Source organism: Ictidomys tridecemlineatus, chromosome 12 (assembly GCF_052094955.1).
Source record: "Ictidomys tridecemlineatus isolate mIctTri1 chromosome 12, mIctTri1.hap1, whole genome shotgun sequence".
Classification (NCBI taxonomy): domain Eukaryota; kingdom Metazoa; phylum Chordata; class Mammalia; order Rodentia; family Sciuridae; genus Ictidomys; species Ictidomys tridecemlineatus.
In genome coordinates, this window is record NC_135488.1 from 26,960,877 (window position 1) to 26,983,060 (window position 22,184).

Here is a 22,184-nt window from a genome sequence, read left to right on the forward strand (position 1 = left end):
ATGTGCTGGAATGTATGTTTGTGGTTTATGTTCCAATGGTAAACTTTTGTTCCTTTATTATTTTCAAATGTATATGCCTGTGTACATTACAAACATTCATGCAACACAGTTATGGGACCATTTATATCTGAATGAGCTAAGGTCCAAAGGAGGTTTACCCAATAACTGAAACTTCATAAAAATCAAAGAGAAAAGTTGCTCCATGACAATTTATAAATTTCCAGTCTGGATTTCACCATAATTAAAGATGGTGTTAGTTCAACAAAATTTGATTTTAGTGTCTCAAGTGGATCCGAGAAAATCATGACTCATCTGAGTTACTGATAAGCCTGAGCTAATTATGTTTTCCACTAATGAAAACCAAATAATGCTTGATAATATAAAACAAAATTTCCTAGGAGTTCAGAATATTCCATAGACACATTGACCTACTATTAAGTTTCAAAAGGCATCTTGTTTGCCAACTACGTAACAGCACAGTTTTTCTGCCACGATAATACAGGAGGATTGAAATACACTCTAACACACAACAGATCCCCCAAATACCACAAAGAGATCTCAAATATTTCACCAAGGTAACTATTGTTCCCCCCCACCCACCCAAAAAATAATCTTGTATGCCGAAGTTAGAAAAGAAAGTTCACCTACATCGGGTCTTCCGTTTGAATTAGATATAAAAGAGTAAACATAGCTAATATATAGTCAGTTGGCCTCGGTTGATAGAAATCCACAGCTGTTTTCTGTGTTAGTAAAAGACATTTGTAGATACTTATAAAAGCACCTAGAGTGCAATAAATAAAATCAGTGAGTTAAGCCATTTTTGCTTTCTGCTCCCAATAGATTAATGAGTTAGTAGATTAATAAATTTTACTTTGTCCCACCCCCAACACCATCAGAAGACCATACCTAATAATTATAAAGATGACTATTATTGTTGTTGTTATTGGTACTTGTCTCTTTTTGGCCATCAGGGAGGCTCAACGTTACATAATGCACTTTGCTGACAGCTGGCAGTTTTCTTACACAGACACACTGGAGCTGCTGAGTTATTCAGTCTTGTTTCTCGACACGAAACACACAGACTCGAACTCATTCGGAATGAATAGCAGTGTGTTAGCCTAACGGAATTGACTCAGGGATGTCTGCACTGAGATTCTCAGGCACACAACGCAGGTGGGTTAAGGCAAGTATGTACGGTACAGCCTTTAGGGCAAACGACCTGCCATTTCAAACTTCGGTTACAAGGTCATCGTGGCATGTTTTTGTTTGTCTTTTTTGCAATTACATTGCCTAAGTAGCTGTGGTGCTATCAAGATGTATGGAGTGCAGAAAAGGGGGCTCTCAAACTAATGTGCCCCATGACTTCGCAGCTCACAGAGGTTGACTGGCTGGGCTGCCGAGGAGTTAGTAATGGCCAGCAGGGGGCACCAACGCGTCTCCTTTTGAACTTTAAAGGCCTGCGAGAAAGGAGCCTGCTTTCAGGAAATCCAGGATGGGCGTGTTCTGCATATTTGTCTGTTTCATTTAGAAAGGAGGTCAAGTGGAATTGGTTTGTGCGTGGTTGTGGTGTGTGTGTGTGTGTGTGTGTGTGTGTGTGTGTGTGTGTGTGTGTGTCCTGTTAATATGCATATATATTTAAATTCATCTGCTTCTTGCTCTTCATCAAATGCAGGAGGCCATTGCGAAACAAGTTCTTTGAGAGGTCCATGGGCTGACAAACTGAAGTCATCTGTATTATTTTGACCTGAGAGAGAGAAAAGATGTTTTTAATCAAAGGGGAGAGTGCTAGGTGCCTGTCCCTTACCACCTTTTCTCACCTCTCCAAGCACAAGTGCAAACAAAAAAGAAGGAAAGAAAAGAGAAGAATCCCCAATTGGGTTTTAGCTAGATAAATTTCTTCTCCTTTTCTTTTTCCTTAGTGCAACTGCCTGGATAGAGAGACCCACTTGTGGTCATTCAAAAATCTATTTCTGGGGACGAATGAAATGAAGATGTATTACTGTACAATTGGGCTGCCCAATATAATGCACTGTTTTCACATGCTGCCTAATACTCCACAGGATTATCTCACTGGGCGGGAGCAGGATCAGATCTATGCTTGCTACTGTGGCAGTCCATGCAGTTACATTGCTAGAAAATTGATCTGTGGACATGGAAATTCTTTTTGCTGTAATTTCATAGTTACCAGTTGGTTTTAAAGAGGTTTATCAAAGTGTAAGAGAAAACATAAAAACCTTTCCTTTTAGATGGATTATAGATAATCTGAAAAATTGCAAAGCAAGAACATTCACAAAACCTAACTAAAAATAACAAGGACTGTGCATTCTTTGGCTATGGGCACTGAAACAGGGCTGTGACCAGCAGGCAGTATTGGCAGTGACTTCACAGCTTTGTCCAGGGTCCTGGCCACAGAAGGTTTGTGGGGTAGAATGAAAATCCCACAGCTAAAACTTCACATTACTTTTTAGCATTTGCTTTCTTTCAAAAGGACAGCTTTTATTTCCAGTTGCTCTATAATATTGTTAGGGTGCATGAACTGGCCCATGATGTTAAATTACTCTTACTTTACAAGACATATTTATGGCAAGTTGACAGGAGAAGGCACACTCCAAATGACAAAGACAGAGGAGATACTCAGGTCTCTGCCTCTCAACAGGGAACAAGGTTTGTAGGTGAATCAGTTTTGATTTTTCACAGGATTTGAATAAGCAGTTGCTCTCAGATGAATGGTTTTGAGGGTTACAAAGTTTAAAAGGCCCTTCATTCAACATAGCATAGTGTAAAATCAAAAGGGAATAGAGGGAATGTACAGAAAGGGGAAGGTGCAGACTTTTATGGAAATAGGGCCATTAAGTCAGTGTAAGCTACACCAACAAGAAAATAAAATCAGGGAATGTAACATGAAGTCGAATTCACAGCCCACCTTAAAATTTGTTGAGGACTGAATTAAGGGGATAGGAAAAGAGGTTGATAATCCTGGCTGTACCACCAACAAGTTGTGTGATGGTTGTTTTCCTTTCTCTTGATCAGTTTCCTCATCTATAAAATAAAATCTTTGCATTCTAGGATCCAAGGTTTCCTATGGGATGCTTTGTGGAAGAGGTGATAGTAGGATTTTGACTTTAATATTTTATGTACCTTAAGTATTCCTGACTTCTTAAATTTGAATTCCATTAAACATGTAAATTAGTTCCTAAGCAACAAAATTTGAAGGGTCTCATATAATTTTACTATTCATGGGCAGTATTTTTATTACTTCCACTTGGCTTTTTTTTTTTTTATTGGTTGTTCACAACATTACAAAGCTCTTGACATATCATATTTCATACATTAGATTGAAGTGGGTTATGAACTCCCAATTTTACCCCAAATGCAGATTGCAGAATCACGTCGGTTACACATCCACAATTTTACATAATGCCCAATTAGTAACTGTTGTATTCTGCTACCTTTCCTATCCCCTACTATCCCCCCTCCCCTCCCCTCCCATCTTCTCTCTCTACCCCATCTACTGTAATTCATTACTCTCCTTGTTTATTTTCCCATTCCCCTCACAACCTCTTATATGTAATTTTGTATAGCAATGAGGGTCTCCCTTCGTTTCCATGCAATTTCCCTTTACTCTTCCTTTCCCTCCCATCTCATGACTCTGTTTAATGTTAGTCTTTTCTTCCTGCTCTTCCTCCTTTCTCTGTTCATAGTTGCTCTCATTATATCAAAGAAGACATTTGGTATTTGTTTTTTAGGCTGGTGGGACTGCAAATTGGAAAGCAGTTTGGAGATTCCTGGGAAAGCTGGGAATGGAACCACCATTTGACCCTGCTATTGCCCTTCTCGGACTATTCCCTGAAGACCTTAAAAGAGCATGCTACAGGGATGCTGCCATATCGATGTTCATAGCAGCACAATTCACAATAGCTAGACTGTGGAACCAACCCAGATGCCCTTCAATAGATGAATGGATAAAAAAAATGTGGCATCTATACACAATGGAGTACTATGCAGCAATAAAAAATGACAAAATCATAGAATTTGCAGGGAAATGGATGGCACTAGAGCAGATTATGCTTAGTGAAGCTAGTCAATCCACTTGGCTTTTAAACTATTTTATTTAACAAAATCATGAGAAATTTTGTCTTCAAGGAATTTAATCATTGACAAAGATATTCATTTTTATAAAGTCCCTGTTTAAATATCAACATTAGAATTATAAATGCCTGGTTTGAAACAATATGCTGATTATGTATAATTAGCATTATATATAATTAGCCTTCTCATGTTATTATTATAGATAGCTTAAAGTTAGATGAGTTACATCTAATTTATTATGGCTTGGTGATCTTTACTGATCATTTATATTGACCAACACAATGCAATGTTATATAATATAGTCAATATCAAGCAATGCATGCCTTGTAGATATTTGATCTACTCTTTTAAGTTCAAATACACTGTTATTTGTTACATGAGCTAATATTATATGTCATATGTCATATACAGAGGATATCCTTTGGGAAATGAGATATCTGATTTGACAAGGCTTTTCATGATGATGTTGGTTGACATAAGAATTATTTTCACTGTTAATAAATACTGTTTATTAAGCACTTACTATGAGACATATCCTATGTCTCCTATGTTTTACCTGGATTTTTTCATATAATTTCCAAACAATTAAATGAAGTACATGTGTTGTCATTTCTATTTTTCAGGTGAGGAAACTTAGGCTTGGTGAGATTAAAGTTTTTCAAACAAAGTTATATGATCAAGATTATAATGAATTTAATCTCAGGCAGTATACTACTCCTAATTGCTTTGCCCTTTTAAAATAGCACACCTTACAGATGTTTACTCTAAAATATTGAGAAGAATGGCAAAGAATTCAAAAGATGTATAATTTTGTATTTTTGTTCTTGGAATTTCATGGAGGGTTACTTTACCATGGGGCAACATCCCTAGTCCATTTTATTTTTTATTTTGAGACAGGGTCTCTCTAAGATTTCAAGGCTGGCCTTGAATTTACAGTACTCTTGTTTCAGCCTTTCAAGTTTCTGGGATCACAGGTATACACAACCTCACCTGGCCTAATTTTATTTTTTGTTGTAGCTATCAGATTTTTCTGAGAGGTTTGGGTAGATACAGTATAAAGAGTATATTGCAAAAAAATAAAAAAAGAGAGTATTAGAGGAAAATAATGTTAAGAAATATTTTATATAGAAAGTATATTTTAAAATAAAATTTAAAGACAGCGAGGTTTCAAAGAGCAAAATTTGGGAAAAATATAATATCTGGTGTCAAAAGAACAGCAGGACAATTGGAAATAACTGTGTTCTTTTTTTGGAGAAGGCAAGAGTTGAATTTGGTTGGGAATAAAATGACTTGAAGGAAGATACCAGTCTATTTATGAATTCACTAGATTCAAAGCATAAGGAGGCTAGGCCAGTTTTCATTCACCATTACATTTACCCTACCAACTCCCAGCATCATCTGCAGGTGGTTGGGACTCAGACATTATTAGCACTTGAAGAGAAGATATTTAAATAAAATATTGAGGCCAGGTCAGGTTAGACTTGCAGGCTATGGCAAGAAGTTTGGATTCTGTTCAGTAGGTAACAGGGAGTAACTGATGGCTTTTGGGCAGAGAGGTGAAATTCTCAGAATAGTACTTTGGGAAGATTAATTTGGCAGCCATGTGGAGGATGGGATGGAGGTTCTGAAATAAGGAAGAAGCTGGAGTTAGGGCAGTGGTGGTGGGCATGTAAAGAAAGGCTTAGAGACGCAATGCTTTGAATGACATATAGTATCCTCTAACTTCTGAATCAATAAAGTCTCTTCTATAAGTGATGATAGCAAATGCTTGCAGAGAGCTACCAGGACACAAATAAAAAAGGCAGGCACAATGCATGGATCATTCTCTTTTTAAAGAGAAGCTTAAAAGGATTGTCTACAGATTAATCTCTTTGGAGGAGAAATACCTCCCAAATCCATTGATTATCCTATACACTAAAGATATTAAAAGGTAAATGATTTAATGGTGGAGGACAAGGACAACAAACACATATCTTCAAAGAGAGAAGTTCACATTTTAAAATGAATTGGAATCTTACTTTCTATTTTGATCTTCGCTTGCAATTCAGCATATCACTTGATGCTGATATATAGAATTTGTTATCAGTTGTTATCCAAGGGAATTTGCCTAAACACAGATATAAAAATCAGGCCCTGATTATCTGTCTGCTCTTTTGAGTGCTAGAGTTCAGGGTTTGATAAGTTTCAGTGTTATTGTCCTAGTTTCATTTGCACTTTCACATTAGAAAAATGATAGAGAAGGAGCATTGCTCTGTTTTTAAAATTTCCTTTTGAATACTATGTATAACCATGGTGAATTATAATTAAGCATTTAAATGAGAACTCTTTTGAGAGTAATATGGAAAGCTGATAATTATACCAGGACAACCAACGTAAACTGGGACTAACCTCGGAAAAGCAGAAAATATGATTTATATATAGTTTTTATGCAATAGTGTACAATGTTATATCATTTTCAGAATATATAACTTTGTGGTAATTCAATTCTTGGAATATAATATACAAGATTTTGAGTCATGTAGGTGATATTTATGTAGGACTAATGGCAGAGATGTCATTTCTGTTAAGGTAAATTTAAAAAAAATTATAAATAAAGTATCAGAATTATTCCATTCAAAACAATATTAATAGTGAAAATATATAACTGAAGAAGAGCTTCATGCCATCTGTTTTGTGCCATGATACATTTTCTTGATCATTTTTTGGTATCCCAGAAAAATACCTCCAAAGCAAGGTACTTACATGTACATAGGCTGAAGTTGTAAGTGAGACATCTTCTGGGGCCCTTGGTAGCCATAAGAGTCAAAGCCACCTATGAAATCAACTGAAAAGGAACAATTTCCTTCATTAGTTAATTTCACAGAAGAACCCTCTCCTGGTTAAGGTTCACACAGATTACAACATAAGACTTTTAATAATCTGTTAAACTAAAAATAATTGTGGACAAAAAGTAAAAATAAAAAATTCTTCAAGGTAGTCATTTCCACTCCTCGAATGGTGTGAAATGCAATTATTGCCTTATAAGACTGTATTCACTTGGGAGAAGAAATTATGAACTTTTTTTCCAGCAATTTTAAAATGACATATGCCTTTTTGGCTAATATGGATATTTTATGTATTATGTTATAAATGTTATGTCATAAAAATAATGATTGCCCAAGGGCATGTATCTAACATTAGTTGCACACGAGCAGTAATATGTACTCTGATTGTTGAGTACAAGGTGCTGTGGTGGAGTCCATGGAAGTTAACTCAACACGGATTTCCCTGCCATCATGTGTTTTACCATCTGAAACAATAAGAGTGAAGTATTCAAAGGCCATACAGACCCAGATATTTAAGATACAATGAGATATAACCAGAGTTACTGTGGGACATGATGTTTTACAAAATGGCTGCAACAGTATCTCCTATCCCACATGTTTTCACAGCCTGATCTTTAAACCCATCCCATCCAGTGGTTGGAGCTTGTGGTCCTTTCCTCTTGAACATGGGCACACCTTTGTGGTCATTTGAAAATAGTAGAAATGATACTATGTGACTTCCAGTGGCAGATCATAAAGGTGTCATACACTCCTCTCGCTCTTTTGGGCAACACAGCCACCATTGCATGAGGAAAGGCAAACTAGCCCACATGGACAGAGCAATGCAGAACCATCGATAGGTGCTGAAGCCGACAGGCTAGTGAGGTTCCAACCTATAGCCAGCATCAACATCCGGACATAGGAGAGAAAATGCCTCTAAGTGATTCCAGACCCCAAATGTTGAGTCAGTTCTGTTTTGAAGTCTTCCCAGCTCAGGTTCCTGACATCAGCGAAGAGACATAATCCATTCCTCTGGGCCTGAGTTATTAACATACAGAATCTATGAGCATAATAAATGATTGTCTTATACCTCAAAATTTTGACAGAAATGGTAATGGAGACAGTAAATAGTAACAGTGACATGAAAAAGTTTATAATTTTTTCATTTTTATTTCTGGATATAGAGGTTGTGTGTGAAGATAAAAGGCAAAACAACAGGAGGCTGATGAGCTAGATTACAGGAAAGAAAGGCACAGGGAAATAGAGGTTGAATAAGGATGCACTAAGACACCTCGACTTTTTCTAGTATTGTATCCTATTGGCTTACTTTGTCTAGTTTGTGTTCTCTTGTCAATATCCTAGGGTGCTCCATATGGAAACTAAAGCAAGGGGCAATGTAACATAAAGTCTGTGATATCTGTGCTTTGAGGAAGCCTTTTCCCATTAAAAAAAAAAAGATCATATTTTTTAGAGCATTTTAGGTTAATTTAATTTGTGCTTTTGCAAAATTTAGCAAAAATACAGAGATTCCTCAAGGTCCTGCCTTATATATGCATGGCCTCTGTTACTATCAACATATCTATCAGAGATGGAGTTACAAGTGATGAATCTATGTTGACACATGATTATCACCCCAAGCCCATCGTTGACATTGGTCTTTACTCTTGGTGTTGCAAATTCTATTGGTTTTGGCAAGTGTGTGGCATGTATCCACTATTATACTATCAAAATAGACTTCTTGTCTTAAAAATACTCTGTGTTGGGGCTGGGGATGTGGCTCAAGCGGAAGCATGCTTGACTGGCATGCGTGCGTCCCCGGGTTCGATCCTCAGCACCACATACAAAGATGTTGTGTCTGCCGAGAACTAAAAAAATTAAAAATTCTCTCTCTCTCTCTCTCTCTCTCTCTCTTTAAAAAGAAAACAAAAGAAAAAAATACTCTGTGTTCTATCTAACCATGTCTCCCTCCCCATCATCCTTTGGTAATCACTATTTTTCACTGTCTCCATAATTTTATCTATCACAAGTGTCATAGAGTTGAAATCATATATATATATATATATATATATATATATATATATATCTCACAGGATAATATACATTTAAGTTTCCTCTAAGTTTTTTATTTATTTCTATATTTTTTTGGTACTGGTGATTGAACCCAGAGGTGGTTTTTTTTTTTTTTTTTTTTTTTTTACCACTGAGCCATATCCCTAGCCTTTTTTTTTTTTTTTAACTTTTGAGACAGAGTCTCTCAAAGTTGCTGAGGGCCTCACTAAGTTGCTGAGACTGACCTCAAACTTGGAATTCTCTTGCCTCAGCCTCCTGAGTTGTTGGGATTATAGGCATGAACCACTGTACCTTACTACTTGTTGGTTTCTTTTAATCATGAGAAATACTTTTTTAAAAAATTTATTCTGATTTGTTATACACAATGGCAGAATGCAATTCATTTCATATTACACATATAGAGCCCAATTTTTCAAGACACTGATTGTATACAAAGTATTTTCACACCATTATTGTCTTATACATGTACTTAGGGTAATGATATCTAACTCATTCCACCATCATTCCTACCCCCTTGTCCCCTCTTTTCCTTCTTCCCTTTGTTCTACCTGAAGTTCCTCCATTCATCCCTTGACCTCCCCACACACAATTGCCATTATGCATCTACATATCAAAGAAAACATTTGGCCTTTGTTTTTCTGGGGTTGGCTTGCTTCACTTAGCATTATATTCTCCAACTTCATCCATTTACCTGCACATGCATGATTTTACTCTCCTTTAGTGCTGAGTAATGTTCCATTGTGTATATATACCAAAGTTTCCCTATCCATTCATCTACTGAAGGGCATCTGGGTTGGTTCCATAATTTAGCTATGGTGAATTATGCTGCTATAAACATTGATGTGGCTGTGTCCCTGTAGTATGCTGTTTTTAAGTCCTTTGGGTATAGACTGAAGAGTGGGATAGCTGGGTCAAATGGAGGTTCCATTCCCAGTTTTCCAAGGAATTTCCATACTGCTTTCCAGATTATCTGCACCAATTTGCAGTCCTACCACTCCAGTCAGAGTGGAAGCTATTAAGAATATAAGCAACAATAAGTGTTGGTGAGGAAGTGGTGAGAAACACTTTTTGTGAAGTAGATAGCCTCTTTTTCCTTATCAGAAGTGGAGAGATCCTGATATTAGGAGGATATGAGTTTAAGTACTATTTGGTCTACCTGATGGTTGTGTTATCTTAGGCAGGTTACAAATTCTAAATTGGTGACAGCTTTGGAACTTTACCATGTATTTAATTTTATAGAAGAAAAATTTTAAAAGTGAATTTCTATTGTTTTATACATTGTTCGCACTTGAATTTTAGCTTATATAGACAATATCAGAAGAGCTGTACAATAATTAAATGGCAACACTATTGACAGTTTGTACTTTGAGAATTTTTTTTTAAGACTAGTGCTTTATTGCTTGAATTCCCATTTTTAGGGTGAGCTCTTGCCAAACAACGGACTTCATTATGAACAAGATTCCTGAGAATTATTCCCAGGGTTAAAGCTTCATGACTTTGGTGCTAGAAAATAGAGTGGGCCACAGTAGATGAAGGACAGAAATAAGCAATAAGGTCTCAATGAAATTGAGATCCAGATTTATTGTATTATTGTTATTGTTGTTGTTTTGAGATATTTCATTAGCTTGTTCCCAGAGACTGCAGATAAGCCAGACGGTGATTATGAACCAAAGATTTTGGAGTACCCCTAGGGATGGAGTACCTGAGGAAATAAGATAAATCTTCAAGTTCAAAAGATGGAAGTAGGACCAAAAGTGGGGACTAAAGCTGAGTAAGACACAATGCAGACCTCCCTAAGACACAGGGGGAGGCCAGGAAGGACTTAGGGTGTGTCCTGAACATGAATATCCTGAACACTAATAGTGCCTAAACTTTAATGTAGTTTGAATCCTCTGGGGCTTGCTCTTTATTTGCCATGATCTGTATGTTGGGAATGTGGGTAGAACTGGCTCATAGCTACCCAGTTGGGGAGGAGAACACAAACTCCAAAGGAAGGAGCCCAATTTTCCAGATTCTTCTGAGTGTTCAGTTGGACTGGATCATGGAAAATGTTCCAACAGTCAGAGATCCACCATGAAGATGAGAAAAAGAAGAGGCTCTGAATATAACCAGGGTGATTTTCACTATTTAACCCTGGAGGGGACATTCAAATTTAAGCCAGTAGCACAGGGCATATTTTCTATAGTTTACATGAAATACATGCCAGAGTTAACAGCCTAGGAAATTGTGCATGACCAATTTCCATGTGCATTTGGTTCGCAGTAATTGTTTGGATGTCTTTCTAAGTGACTTTAGGGAGGAATAGAAATCAGCTGTAACCAGTTGACCACCATTAAGACCAAAGTGAATCAGCTAGGTAAACCTGATCTCTGAACCCTTTTACAAAGGGTCTTTCAGTGCCTTATGGAATGCTTTAGGATGCCACATGGGTGGTGAGCAGAGGTGGATGAAATGGCCTTATTACTCTCAAAAAATTGAAATACTGGGGTTGGCTTACGTTTTAAAGATATCTTTAATACCACTTTGATCTGTTCTCAATTTATTTTAAATGTTTCTTCAGGCTTTATAGGAGCTACTGCTTACTGTAAAATTTTTCTGAGCAATAGGGATTATGAAACAGCTGATAGATCCTTCTCCAGGTAATTATGAAAAGAGTTACATGTGGGGTCATAGCCCACCTCTGCATTATTTTGAAAAAGAGTATCTTTTATCAATAAAGATCTCTTTAATTTCTGAAAAGAAAAATAAAATACATTCCCAACAATTGTGAAGTGTTTAATAGTGCCTAAAGCTCTTTCAAGAGATATCATTTATCTTTACAATATTACTGTCAGGTGGGTAGGAATAATTATCTTCATTTTACAAATGAATACAGGTTTATTGCTGGAGGTAGTAAACAGCAGAGGACAGGACTAGAAGTCAGGTATTTTCTTTCCTTCCAAGTATATTCTGCTTTCACTCTTGCCATTCTAGTAAATTCCTGGAACGTTTTCAAAGATGATCCAAGGTTTCAAGTCACGCATTGGATTAAATATAAAATCTTTAGAATTTTATTTTCTTTCCACATTATTTGCCAAAAGTTTTGAGTATTTCTTTTGTGTTCTCTACAGATTATAGGGTCTTCTTTTATTATTTATTCTCCAGCATCATTTTTTGTGTTCCTGGAATTTTTTGCTCTTTTTGTCTCCTCCTTATCTCCAATCTAATATTCTAGAAATATTGTGATGTGAACAGTGACTGGCCCAGTTGCCACTGGGGTGTATCCACCAGTGACAGTTACCAATGACGTGTTGTGAGTTCTGCAATATGTCTCGCAAGGCGATGAGGCAGGTGCAACTAAAGGCTTAGTTCATTGGCTTTTGTCTAATAAATGATGCAAGCCACCACATAAGCACTCAAGTAGTCCTTCCTTCTGAAAATTGTTTGTTTATTATCAGCACCATCTTGCATCACTCTTATTACAGTGAGGTTTTTGCAAAGTAATAAGGGATGTTTTCTTTATTTCAATGTGTCATATTGTCTGTGTTACACTTCAAGGCTCAATAGAAAATGTGAAAGGGGAGTTGTTGAAGTCCTGAGTTAGAATTAGGAGGATGAGAAAGGAAAGATGTCAATGAATGCAAAATAAATAGACAACGAGGTAGAACACATGAAACATATAGTGTTTGAACATGAAGAAGGGGAGGGGAAGGAAAGAGTCAAGGTTGATTCTCAGAAGGTTTTTTTGTTAGGGTAATGTTGCCTCTTTCAACAGAACAAAAAAGAATGTCAGGAAGAAGCTGGTGTCTGGCTTCCTTTTGGAAATGCAGTTTTTAAGTTATAAGTGGCACCCAATTGGCAAAGTCCAGGAAAAGGGAAAAAATAAATGTAATTGGTGCAAGGTGAATTGGGGACTTGCTGAGATTTTAGAGATGAATTTCTGTTTTCTCACTTAGCTTTATTTGCTTCATTGCAACCTATCTCTACCTGACATATTATAAATCTATTTGTTTGTCGATTGCCTCTGCCACTATGATGTAAGCTGCACGTGATTTACTGTTCTTTGTTGTTTATTGTTTATGACAATAGCCTGGGAACTCAGAACAATATTTGGCTCATGGATGACACTCAATTCATATTTACTGAATGAACTCCATAGACCCTTTATGCTGCAAAGGAAAATAAGGCACTTGATCAGTGCATGGAAGATGCTAGCAAAATTTCCAGATGAAATTGGATTGAGTGTTTTTATCCTTTCTTCCACAAGGTCTTGAATGATGTAAGAAAAGCGAAAATATTTCATAGAAGATTTGGAGTGTTAGTTGTCAGTTAAGTGCTTTGAGATAAACAATAGAATCTTTTTGGATATCAATGGTAAGAAGCCACCTCTGCAACTTTTCTGGTCAAGGATGGTGGAAGAAAAGAGGCTAGGATGTGCTTTAGCATTAACATGGCTAGGTTGAGAGGGTCATTCATTAATGAATGCCATACAGCATCACAAATGTTAATCATTGGTAGGAAATACATGATTCTCTTTCTGGATAGTTTGTGGCATCCTAAGCAGAGACTCACAACTAGGCAGAGAGTGACAAGGTAATAGAGCTTGCATTTGTTCAATCATTGCCTCATTGGAGGAGTTTATCTTTGACCCTTCAAAGACAACTCAGGATTTTAAAAAAATAGCTTTTTTGAGTTGTAGTTGATATACAAAATCCACACATACTTTATATATACAGTTTGAGGAGTTTGGTATTTGCATACCTATGAAACCATCACCACAATCAAGGTATCAGACATATCAATCATTTACAAAAGACAACTCAGGAATGTTATCATTTTCTTTGCAAGTGTGGCTACAGGGTTTTCTCTTAGCCTTAGTTTTCCTATCTGCAATCTGGGTATGTTCATATCTACTGACCTATGGAGGCACAGGGAAATCCAATTATTTTAAATTAGTAAAATGCCATATCAGTTAAATTGCTACAACTTAATCATGTTAGTAATCGTAGAATTCAGAAATAATAGAATAAGAGAAAAATGTTTCATGAATAAATATTCTTTAATAAAATATATTCCCTGTGGTGAATCTCTGTTTTATTTAAACCTTTAAATCATGAACACAGAATTCAGCAAACCTAAAGCTGCCTTTTTAAATACATGTTGGCAGCGAGGTATTGTAATATAAAATTGTCCCTTGGTTACTAATGACAAAGCCACTAGTCAACACTCTTTTAGAGACAGGGCTGAAAAAAACCAAGAGGGAAAAATTGAAAAGGCAGTTCACAGAAAACTAAGCCTAAATATTTAGAAGAACTCATTGAAGGACGTTAAAGAATTTGTGTGGGCCTATGAAAATAGAGTGCCTATCCATTACCTCTGCAGGTATGAATTTTAATGGTACTTACTCAACTTGCACAAAAGGAATTTAAAATACAACTAACCGTAGGCCAAATGGAAAAAAATAGCCTTCTTCCCACACAGACGTGGTGGCAGCAGCTAAAGCTGACTGGGTGAGCTTGGGGTTTTCAGCCTGGACTAAAATCTCCTACTGGAGAGTGAGTTCTCCCTACCCCCACCATTAGGAAAACACAGTCCTTTGTAGGAGCACTTAATCTTGTAGTGGTCTGAAAGATCACTAAAGTGTGAGGCTACTAAGGGTTTCTAGCAGATAAAGTACACGTTGAATGAAATGAGTCTGATTAGCTAAATCCGGCAGAAGCTTCACTTCCTAACCATCTTGTCAGATATGTTTTTCAAGGTCTTAGGATCTTATTTTCCATGTTTCCCTCTTAGTTGTCTCAGAATCAGATCCTTATTATTGTAAACTTGGTAATACATATGCACATGTTGAAAAAAATGAAGGCCCAAAGCAGTACCAAGGTGTCATAGTAAATAAAATATTTATTTAGTTAAAATATCTTTGAAAAAACGCTTTAAGCTTTTAGTTCCAAAGACCTAGTAAAAAGGAAATATAATTTCCACTAGAAAAAAAAAAGATTTTGTCAGGTTGTTCTTGTCTCTGCCAATTCTCAGGAAAAGCAATACCTAGGGATTGTAAGAAATACATGAGAGTTTTTTGTTGAGGACAGAATCTTAATATTAGATTGTCTTCTAATAATAGAATGCTATCATTGGATATATCACAGGGAAGCTATGAGGTAGCAAAAAATTGGAGGCTTTGGAGTCAGTTATCAAGAATATATGTAACAATAAATGTTGGCGAGAACGTGGGGAAAAACTTCACTCATACATTATTGGTGGGACTGCAAATTGGTGAAACCATTATGGAAAGCAGTATGGAGATTCCTCAGAAAACTTGGAATGAAGCACCATTTGACTCAGCTATCCCGCTCTTTGGTTTAAACCTAAAGGACTTAAAATCAGCATATTACAGTGATACAGCCATCAGTATTTGTAGCAGCTCAACTCACAATAGCTAAGCTATGGAGCCACTAAATGAATAGAGAAAATGTGGTATATATGCGCAAAGAAATATCACTCATCTATAAATGAAAAATAAAATTATGTCATTTGCTGGTAAATCAATGGATCTGAAGACTATCATGATAAGTGAAATAAGCCAATCCCCCAAAGCCAAAGGCCGAATGTTCTCTCTGATATATGGGTGCTAACACACAATAAGGAGTTGGGAGGGAAGAATAGAAGTTCATTGAATTAGACAAAGGGGAATGAAGGGAAGGGAGGAGGGATGGGAATAGGAAAGACAGTAGAGTGAATCAGACATAACTATGTTCAATGCTCATATATGAATACACAACCAGGGAAATTCCCCATCATGTACAACTGGAAGAATGGAATTCTAATTAGAATAAGTTATACTCCATATATGTATAATAAATCAAATTAAACTCTATTGTCATATGTATATAAAAAGAACTAATAAAAACATATTATGGGGGCTGAAGCTGTGGCTCAGTGGTAGCGCACTTGCCTGGCATGGGTGAGGCACTGAGTTTAATTCTCAGCACCAGGTATAAATAAAATAAAGGTCTAGCAACAACTAAAAAATATTAAAAAAACATTATGTTTAGATTCAGGGTCCCATCTTTTTTGGAAAAAGGATTTATACAAGAGGGTTGGTTGGAATTATGCTTTAAAATGTATATTTAGGCTATTTACTAATGTGATTAGAATTATGTAGTCCAGGAGACTAGATGGAGAAAAAAAAATTAAATGTAAGAACTCTGTACTGCTAGGAATGTAAGAGAGGAAGCCATCAACAGAAGCTGAGGAGAACTGAGCAGGTCTATGGAGATCCTTTAGACACTACTTAGTTGGTTAACTATATAGTCTGACAAGCAATAAAATACCCCATGTGGCCTAATGTAAAAACAAAAACAAACAAAAAAACAGAAAGATATTTTATACTAAAACCCAAATACATAGAACTGAGTTTCCATATTTCAAATATTTTTGGAAATCACCTTGCACATTATCAGAAAGGACACAGAGAGGGAGGACCAATCTGGTGTTTGGGTCCTTGAAGCCTAACAAATATATCAGCAAAGGAAGCTGTCCAAAGGAGTAGTTGAGAATAAGGACACGGAAAGACCTGCATCCTGGATTAGGCAGGCAGAAGGTCAAGTTCAGTGGATGAATTACTTTGCAGGGGAAAATCTTACCTGTTCTTCTCAGATTTGGGCACAGTTTTAAAGAGGCAAAAGAATAATCATCAATGTAGAGAAGTATTGAGTTCTGGAGGAGAAATTGAAAGAGTTTTTGTTTGATAGCACTGACTTTCTCAGATTTGAGTATTTGCTTTATGGAGGCTGGAAAGGTTAGGAACAGGTCCCATGGAGAGTGTGGCACACTGTGGGCCAAAGAGTAGAAAGCACTGTTAAGTAGGACCAGCGTCCAGCTGGGTGAAGCAAGTACACATAGGCAGTGGGGCATAGTGACTTTCCAGCATTGGGAAACTACCCAGGATGAGAAGTGGAGAAATGGAATCTGAGCCTCCTCAGGCATGGATGTTGAAAAGCCAAGCATGGAGGTAGGGTTATGGGAGTACCACCACTTTTGCCAACCCTGGGGACAGATGAAGGGTAGGAAGATGGGAGGCAGGAGAAAGCCCAGGGTTCTGGTGCAAGGAAGCTCCCAAATAGCGGTGAAGACACCTCTTTCAGGAAGGAGGCAGAAGAATGAAAGGAAAAGATGGGAGTCTACAGCTGGTTGGAGAATTTCAAGAACAGGTGGTCTTAGATAAACCTTCTACCACCATACTGAAGGTGATCCCAGTATATCCTTCCATGATGAAGAACTTGAAGCGGGTGGATGAAGTGAGTGGTATGAGGTGGGGTAGAGCTGAGAAGCTGAAGAAATTGTAAAGCAAGAGTTGGAAGATTGCATATCCAGATATCTTTGATACTTTCCATAAATGTGGAGAAGCATGCAGAACAGGATGAAGCAACTAAGTCAAGTTCACCTTCAATATGTCTGGGCTCACTTTGTGTCACACCACTGGGATGGATTGGATTCTCTGTATTGCTCTACCCTGGTAGAATTGCTTCCAATTATATATGACATGCCTTTCAGACAAAATTGGAGGGAACAGCAGTTATTACAGTTATAGGTGAGCTAGTTAGACAGGACTTGGCATGTCTTCTCAGCTGACATCCAGGATATATTTAGAATGCACAAACCATTTAAATGTAGCAGTTTTAGTTAAGATCATGGACGCATTAACATATGTATATTTAGGGGAATAAAAAAATAAACATGCATGCTATAATCACTCATTAGAGAAATATTCCTCACCTTGTAATTTTTGCTGACATTATCTTTTTATCATTTTTTTCAGCCTCCAGAGTAGAAAAATCACAAAACGCCTGAGCCTAAATGAATCATAATCATCTTAGTAGAACAAGAGTAGCAGTTTCAGGAATGAGAATGTCCTATGATTACTCTTAGCATTTTATTGATACATGAGCGGATTGAAACTAGATTTGTTATTTTGAACTCATTAAAAACATTTAAAATTGTACTTGTGTGAAATATGGTGTACATCTAGTCAACATGGGCACAAACAGTAAAAATGTAGTTTTCTCTTAAAAAGATGTGCCTAGTTTATTAAAAACCTATATATCTTTCTGACTTGTCCTTCAGTTTTATCTGAAGTGTCACTTCCTCAGGAAGGAATGTCCTCTTCTTCTAAACTACATGAGATTCTCTTGCAGTGCATTCTTATGGTACCCTACTTTCTTTGTCTGCATTTCTGTGGTTTCTTTTTTTTTTCATTCCTCTTTCTATTGGAATTGTGTGCTACACCACAGTCATTATTAAGGCAAAGAGTGTATCTATGTGGTTCTCTGCTTCATCCCTGATGACTGCCACAGAGTAGCTGCTCAATAAATATTTGTTGGAAGAATCTATCTGGATATTCAAGCAAAGTACATAGGAAAATATACTAATAATTGGGAGGCTTATAATAATTCAGGCCACTTCTGCCTCTAATGGTTGTTTGACTTTCTGCAAGACAACTCAAGTTTCCTGATCATCAACAAAAAAAGTAAGAGATTGCTAAGATTGTTCATAGATCTATGATTCTGCAAATTCTATATTTCTAGGATTGGTTTACATATCAATGGTAGCAATAAACTGTTTAAAATGAGCATATCTGTAAAAACATAGTGAATGGGGAAAAATCGTGCAAAGGAGTTATTGCCATCTGGCTGTTACTATCATGCATTGATTTTACTATGCAAATTTTCTGGGAGTTGAGCTGCTGAATAGAAGATATGTATACAGTCAGTTCTCCAAATCCAAGAGTTCTACATTCATGGATATTACCAATCATGGAATGAAAACTTGGGGAGAAAAAGTTGTGTCTCTACTGAACATGTAGAGATTTTTCAAAATATTTATTTATTTATGTATCTTTAGTTTTAGGTGGACACATTATTTTGTTTTTATGTGGTGCTGAGGATCGAACCCAGTGCCTCATGCATGCTAGGCGAGCACTCTAGCACTGAGCCCCAATTCCAGCCCCCAAGATTTGTTTATTTTTGTCATTATTTGCTAAATAATATAATACAGCAACTATTTACATAGCATTTACATTTTATTAGGTATTATAAGTATTCTAAAGATTATTTAAAATATACTAGAGGATTGTGTAGGTTATAGGCAAATGCTATGCCATTTTATATAAGGGACTTGAACATCCATAGACTTTGGTAGCCCTGGGGCCAGGGGTGTTCTGAAAGCAATCCTGCATGGATACACATGAATGAGTGCATATGACATTTGGAACCTGAGGCATGACAATTCCCAGTGGGAAAAGAGTAATTGAAAAAAATGTCAGACTGGGAAGGGAGAGTAGGATTTGACAGGGTTGGGGCCCTCAGAAGTACTGTCCCCCATCCAATTTAACTCAGTGATGATGGAGTATGAATGTGGGCCTGGGTGCTTCCCTTTGCAGCCCCACTCTTGGGGATTTCTTTGACATCAACTTCATTAGTTACAAAGGCAGCAATCCATATCCAATTTTCTTCTTGTGTCAGGATTGTTCATGTATAAACTAGGCTCCTTTGTTGGGAACATTTGCAATTAATCCTATAAACAAACAAACAAACAAATGCAAATTTTACACTGCCTGCCCTAGCCAACCCTGCTGGCTCTGAGGTCTGGCTACCACCTATGATACATAAAAATGAATTGAAATTCCTACACTGGACCTAACCTAATTTTCATGTGATAATAGGCATGGATTCCCAGAAGTGTTGTATGCCTCTTGATAGTAACATCCTAATTTCTTTTCCTGGTAAATGTTTTAAATAAGATTTTTGCACCAAAGGAAATTAACCTTTAAATTAATCGTAATTATAAAATGCCATCACTGATTTTTGTCTTCAGCCTAATTACTTTCTATTATTTAAACAAATCACACCTCCTGTGAGTTTTAAGTTTGTTTCTCTTTCATTCCCTGCCACACGATGCCAACCAATCATCGCAGAGGCCTTTCTGTGTATCCTCTGCTGGAGTGACCTCACTTAAATGTCACACAGGATTGAGGGTTTGCACTGGCTTGCTGTTGACAAATCTCCCTTTCAGCTCCTGCATGTAAGGCTAAGGTGTTTTCATTCTGCCTGCCTGAGGACAGTATTTGGAGATTGTGTTTCTCTGTCCTCCAGATATTAAGAAGGAGATAGCCAAGCCCAGCTTTCTTTTCTCTTAGATGCCAAATCCCAAACTAAACACACCTGGTGTAACGAAGTGGACACCCACCAACATCATTCATCAAAAACTGAGGTCATCTTCTCAGCCTGTTTCTTATCTGGAGGGCTTTTAGAGAGCATTCTATTTCCTGGGCTACCTTTGTCTTGTTTGCATTTTTTTTTCTTTTAAGAGGAGATCTTAGTGACTTTATTTTGTGAGCATGTTTATCAACATTATGGTGCTAAAAAAAAATCCCATTTTTCTGTAGCTTGGCTACTTTCTTCTTTGTGTCGTTATCTCTGTGAGTGTAGAGGGAGTTGGTGAGGTGACAAGCACAGAACAGCCACCACGGGTGGGTGGTGTCTGCACAACTGGAAGAAGTGAAATGATCAAAATGGAAGATTTTTCTATCAATCATTCCTGTAAATGGCACCCCTTCTCTTTCCATCACAGACTCTGGCTTTCTTTTCTATTGAGGCTGATCAAAACGTCGTGAATATTTCGCATCTACAGGATAATTTCAGTTCACCCTGACAGGTATCTTCTGCATAAAATACCTCTTTTATACAGCTCAGTTAAGAGTCCCCCTTTGCTTATCTGAATAGTGTCACTTCGGTACCAGTGCTTTAGAAGCCAAGCCCTGATTATTCTAAATCAACAGAGAATAAATCAGTTTCTTTTCCTTAATATTTTTGACTTGGAAAGATTAGATTTATTTAAAGATGAACATGGTATGCATGCATATGTTTATGTGTGTGTTTGTGTGAGTGAAAGCAATATGGTATCATGGAGGAGATATTATGAGAAAAGAGAAAAAAGAAATGATTGTTGAAGAACCATCCTCAAATTGAATGGACAAATTTAGACATAGAACTCATGTGTTTTAAGGGACCACAAGAGGGAGCAATTTGATAGAAGGCTGAAAAAGAGACCAGTGCTAGCTAATTTTGGAGACAATATAAAAATGATGTTTCTCTTTAGAGAACACCATTATCACTGATAGGAACTTGCGTGTGATTGGCAGCAGGGATATGCATGTGTAGCCATCTACAGCACATATTTCTCCCTCTTTTCTTCCATTTATGCAGAAAATGAAAAAAAAAGATGCTTTGCTCTAATAGGTTGTTCATTTAGTTTAGAATAAGCTGAGATCTAAGGAGAAGTCACATTTTCTTGTCAGTTTCCATACAGTCCAAGAAATGTTTGTGGAGAGCCAAGTGATTAATTCACATGTGGCCCAGAATCTTACTGTGTCTTCCTCCAGGTTGAGATGTGCTCATTACTGAAGATACAGCAGAGAATGACATGTGTGGATCCTAATGGCACCTCTAATACTTATTTATTCTGAGGAGTCAGATGTACTATGGGATGTCAGAAGTTCACAAATAAGCTCAGTGACTTTGGGAAAGTGACTTAATCTTTATGGGTCTATAAAATTAAGGCTTTGAAACAAGAGTAGAAGGCCATAGTTTTCTATCATTTTAAACCCTGAAGAATTCGTAGTTCAAAAGAAATGTTATGCAGAACCAAAGGATATAAAATTAAATGCAGAACTTCAATCCTTGTGATAGGGGAGTGGAAAAGGTGACATCTCCTTGCATTGTGATCCCACTAGGTTTCTGCAGAGAGTAGCTAGAGGTTAGTGGCATTCAAAGTCTGGACCAATATGTGATCTTGTTCAGAGATGAGGAAAGAAAAGGCAAGTTTGAGTTTGATGGGAAACTAGTGGATATGGATGAAACTGTTTCACTCAGTCACCTTGAAATTCCTAAAATAGTTGTTTTAAAGAGATATAAAACAATAACATAAAACAATACATGTTACTCCTTCATTTGGTTGTTTGAGTATAAGACTAGTATGAGACTCAATAAGTGAAATAAACACATTATTTTTACAATCTACCTGTTGACAGGGCCATGAGAATGAAGAGTGATTTATAAATAACCAGAAAGCAAGCTCGGGTTACCAAACAGAATGTAGTAGTCCTAACAGCCTGATAGGAGGAATGACAGGTGATAAATAGGGAGGCAACAAGGAAGGCAGCTAATCAAAACCAGGAGACATACG

General features: G+C 37.0%; 1 long non-coding RNA gene across 1 annotated transcript; it reads right to left on the reverse strand.

Moving 5' to 3' along the window:
• Positions 1 to 1,639: 1,639 nt before the first annotated feature.
• On the reverse strand, positions 1,640 to 6,861 carry LOC144369140 (uncharacterized). The gene is made up of 3 exons (XR_013428592.1): positions 6,832 to 6,861; positions 6,108 to 6,196; positions 1,640 to 1,744 (listed from the first exon to the last, which is right to left on the reverse strand). It is a non-coding gene; the product is annotated as an uncharacterized LOC144369140 (long non-coding RNA).
• Between the last annotated feature and the right edge of the window lie 15,323 nt (positions 6,862 to 22,184).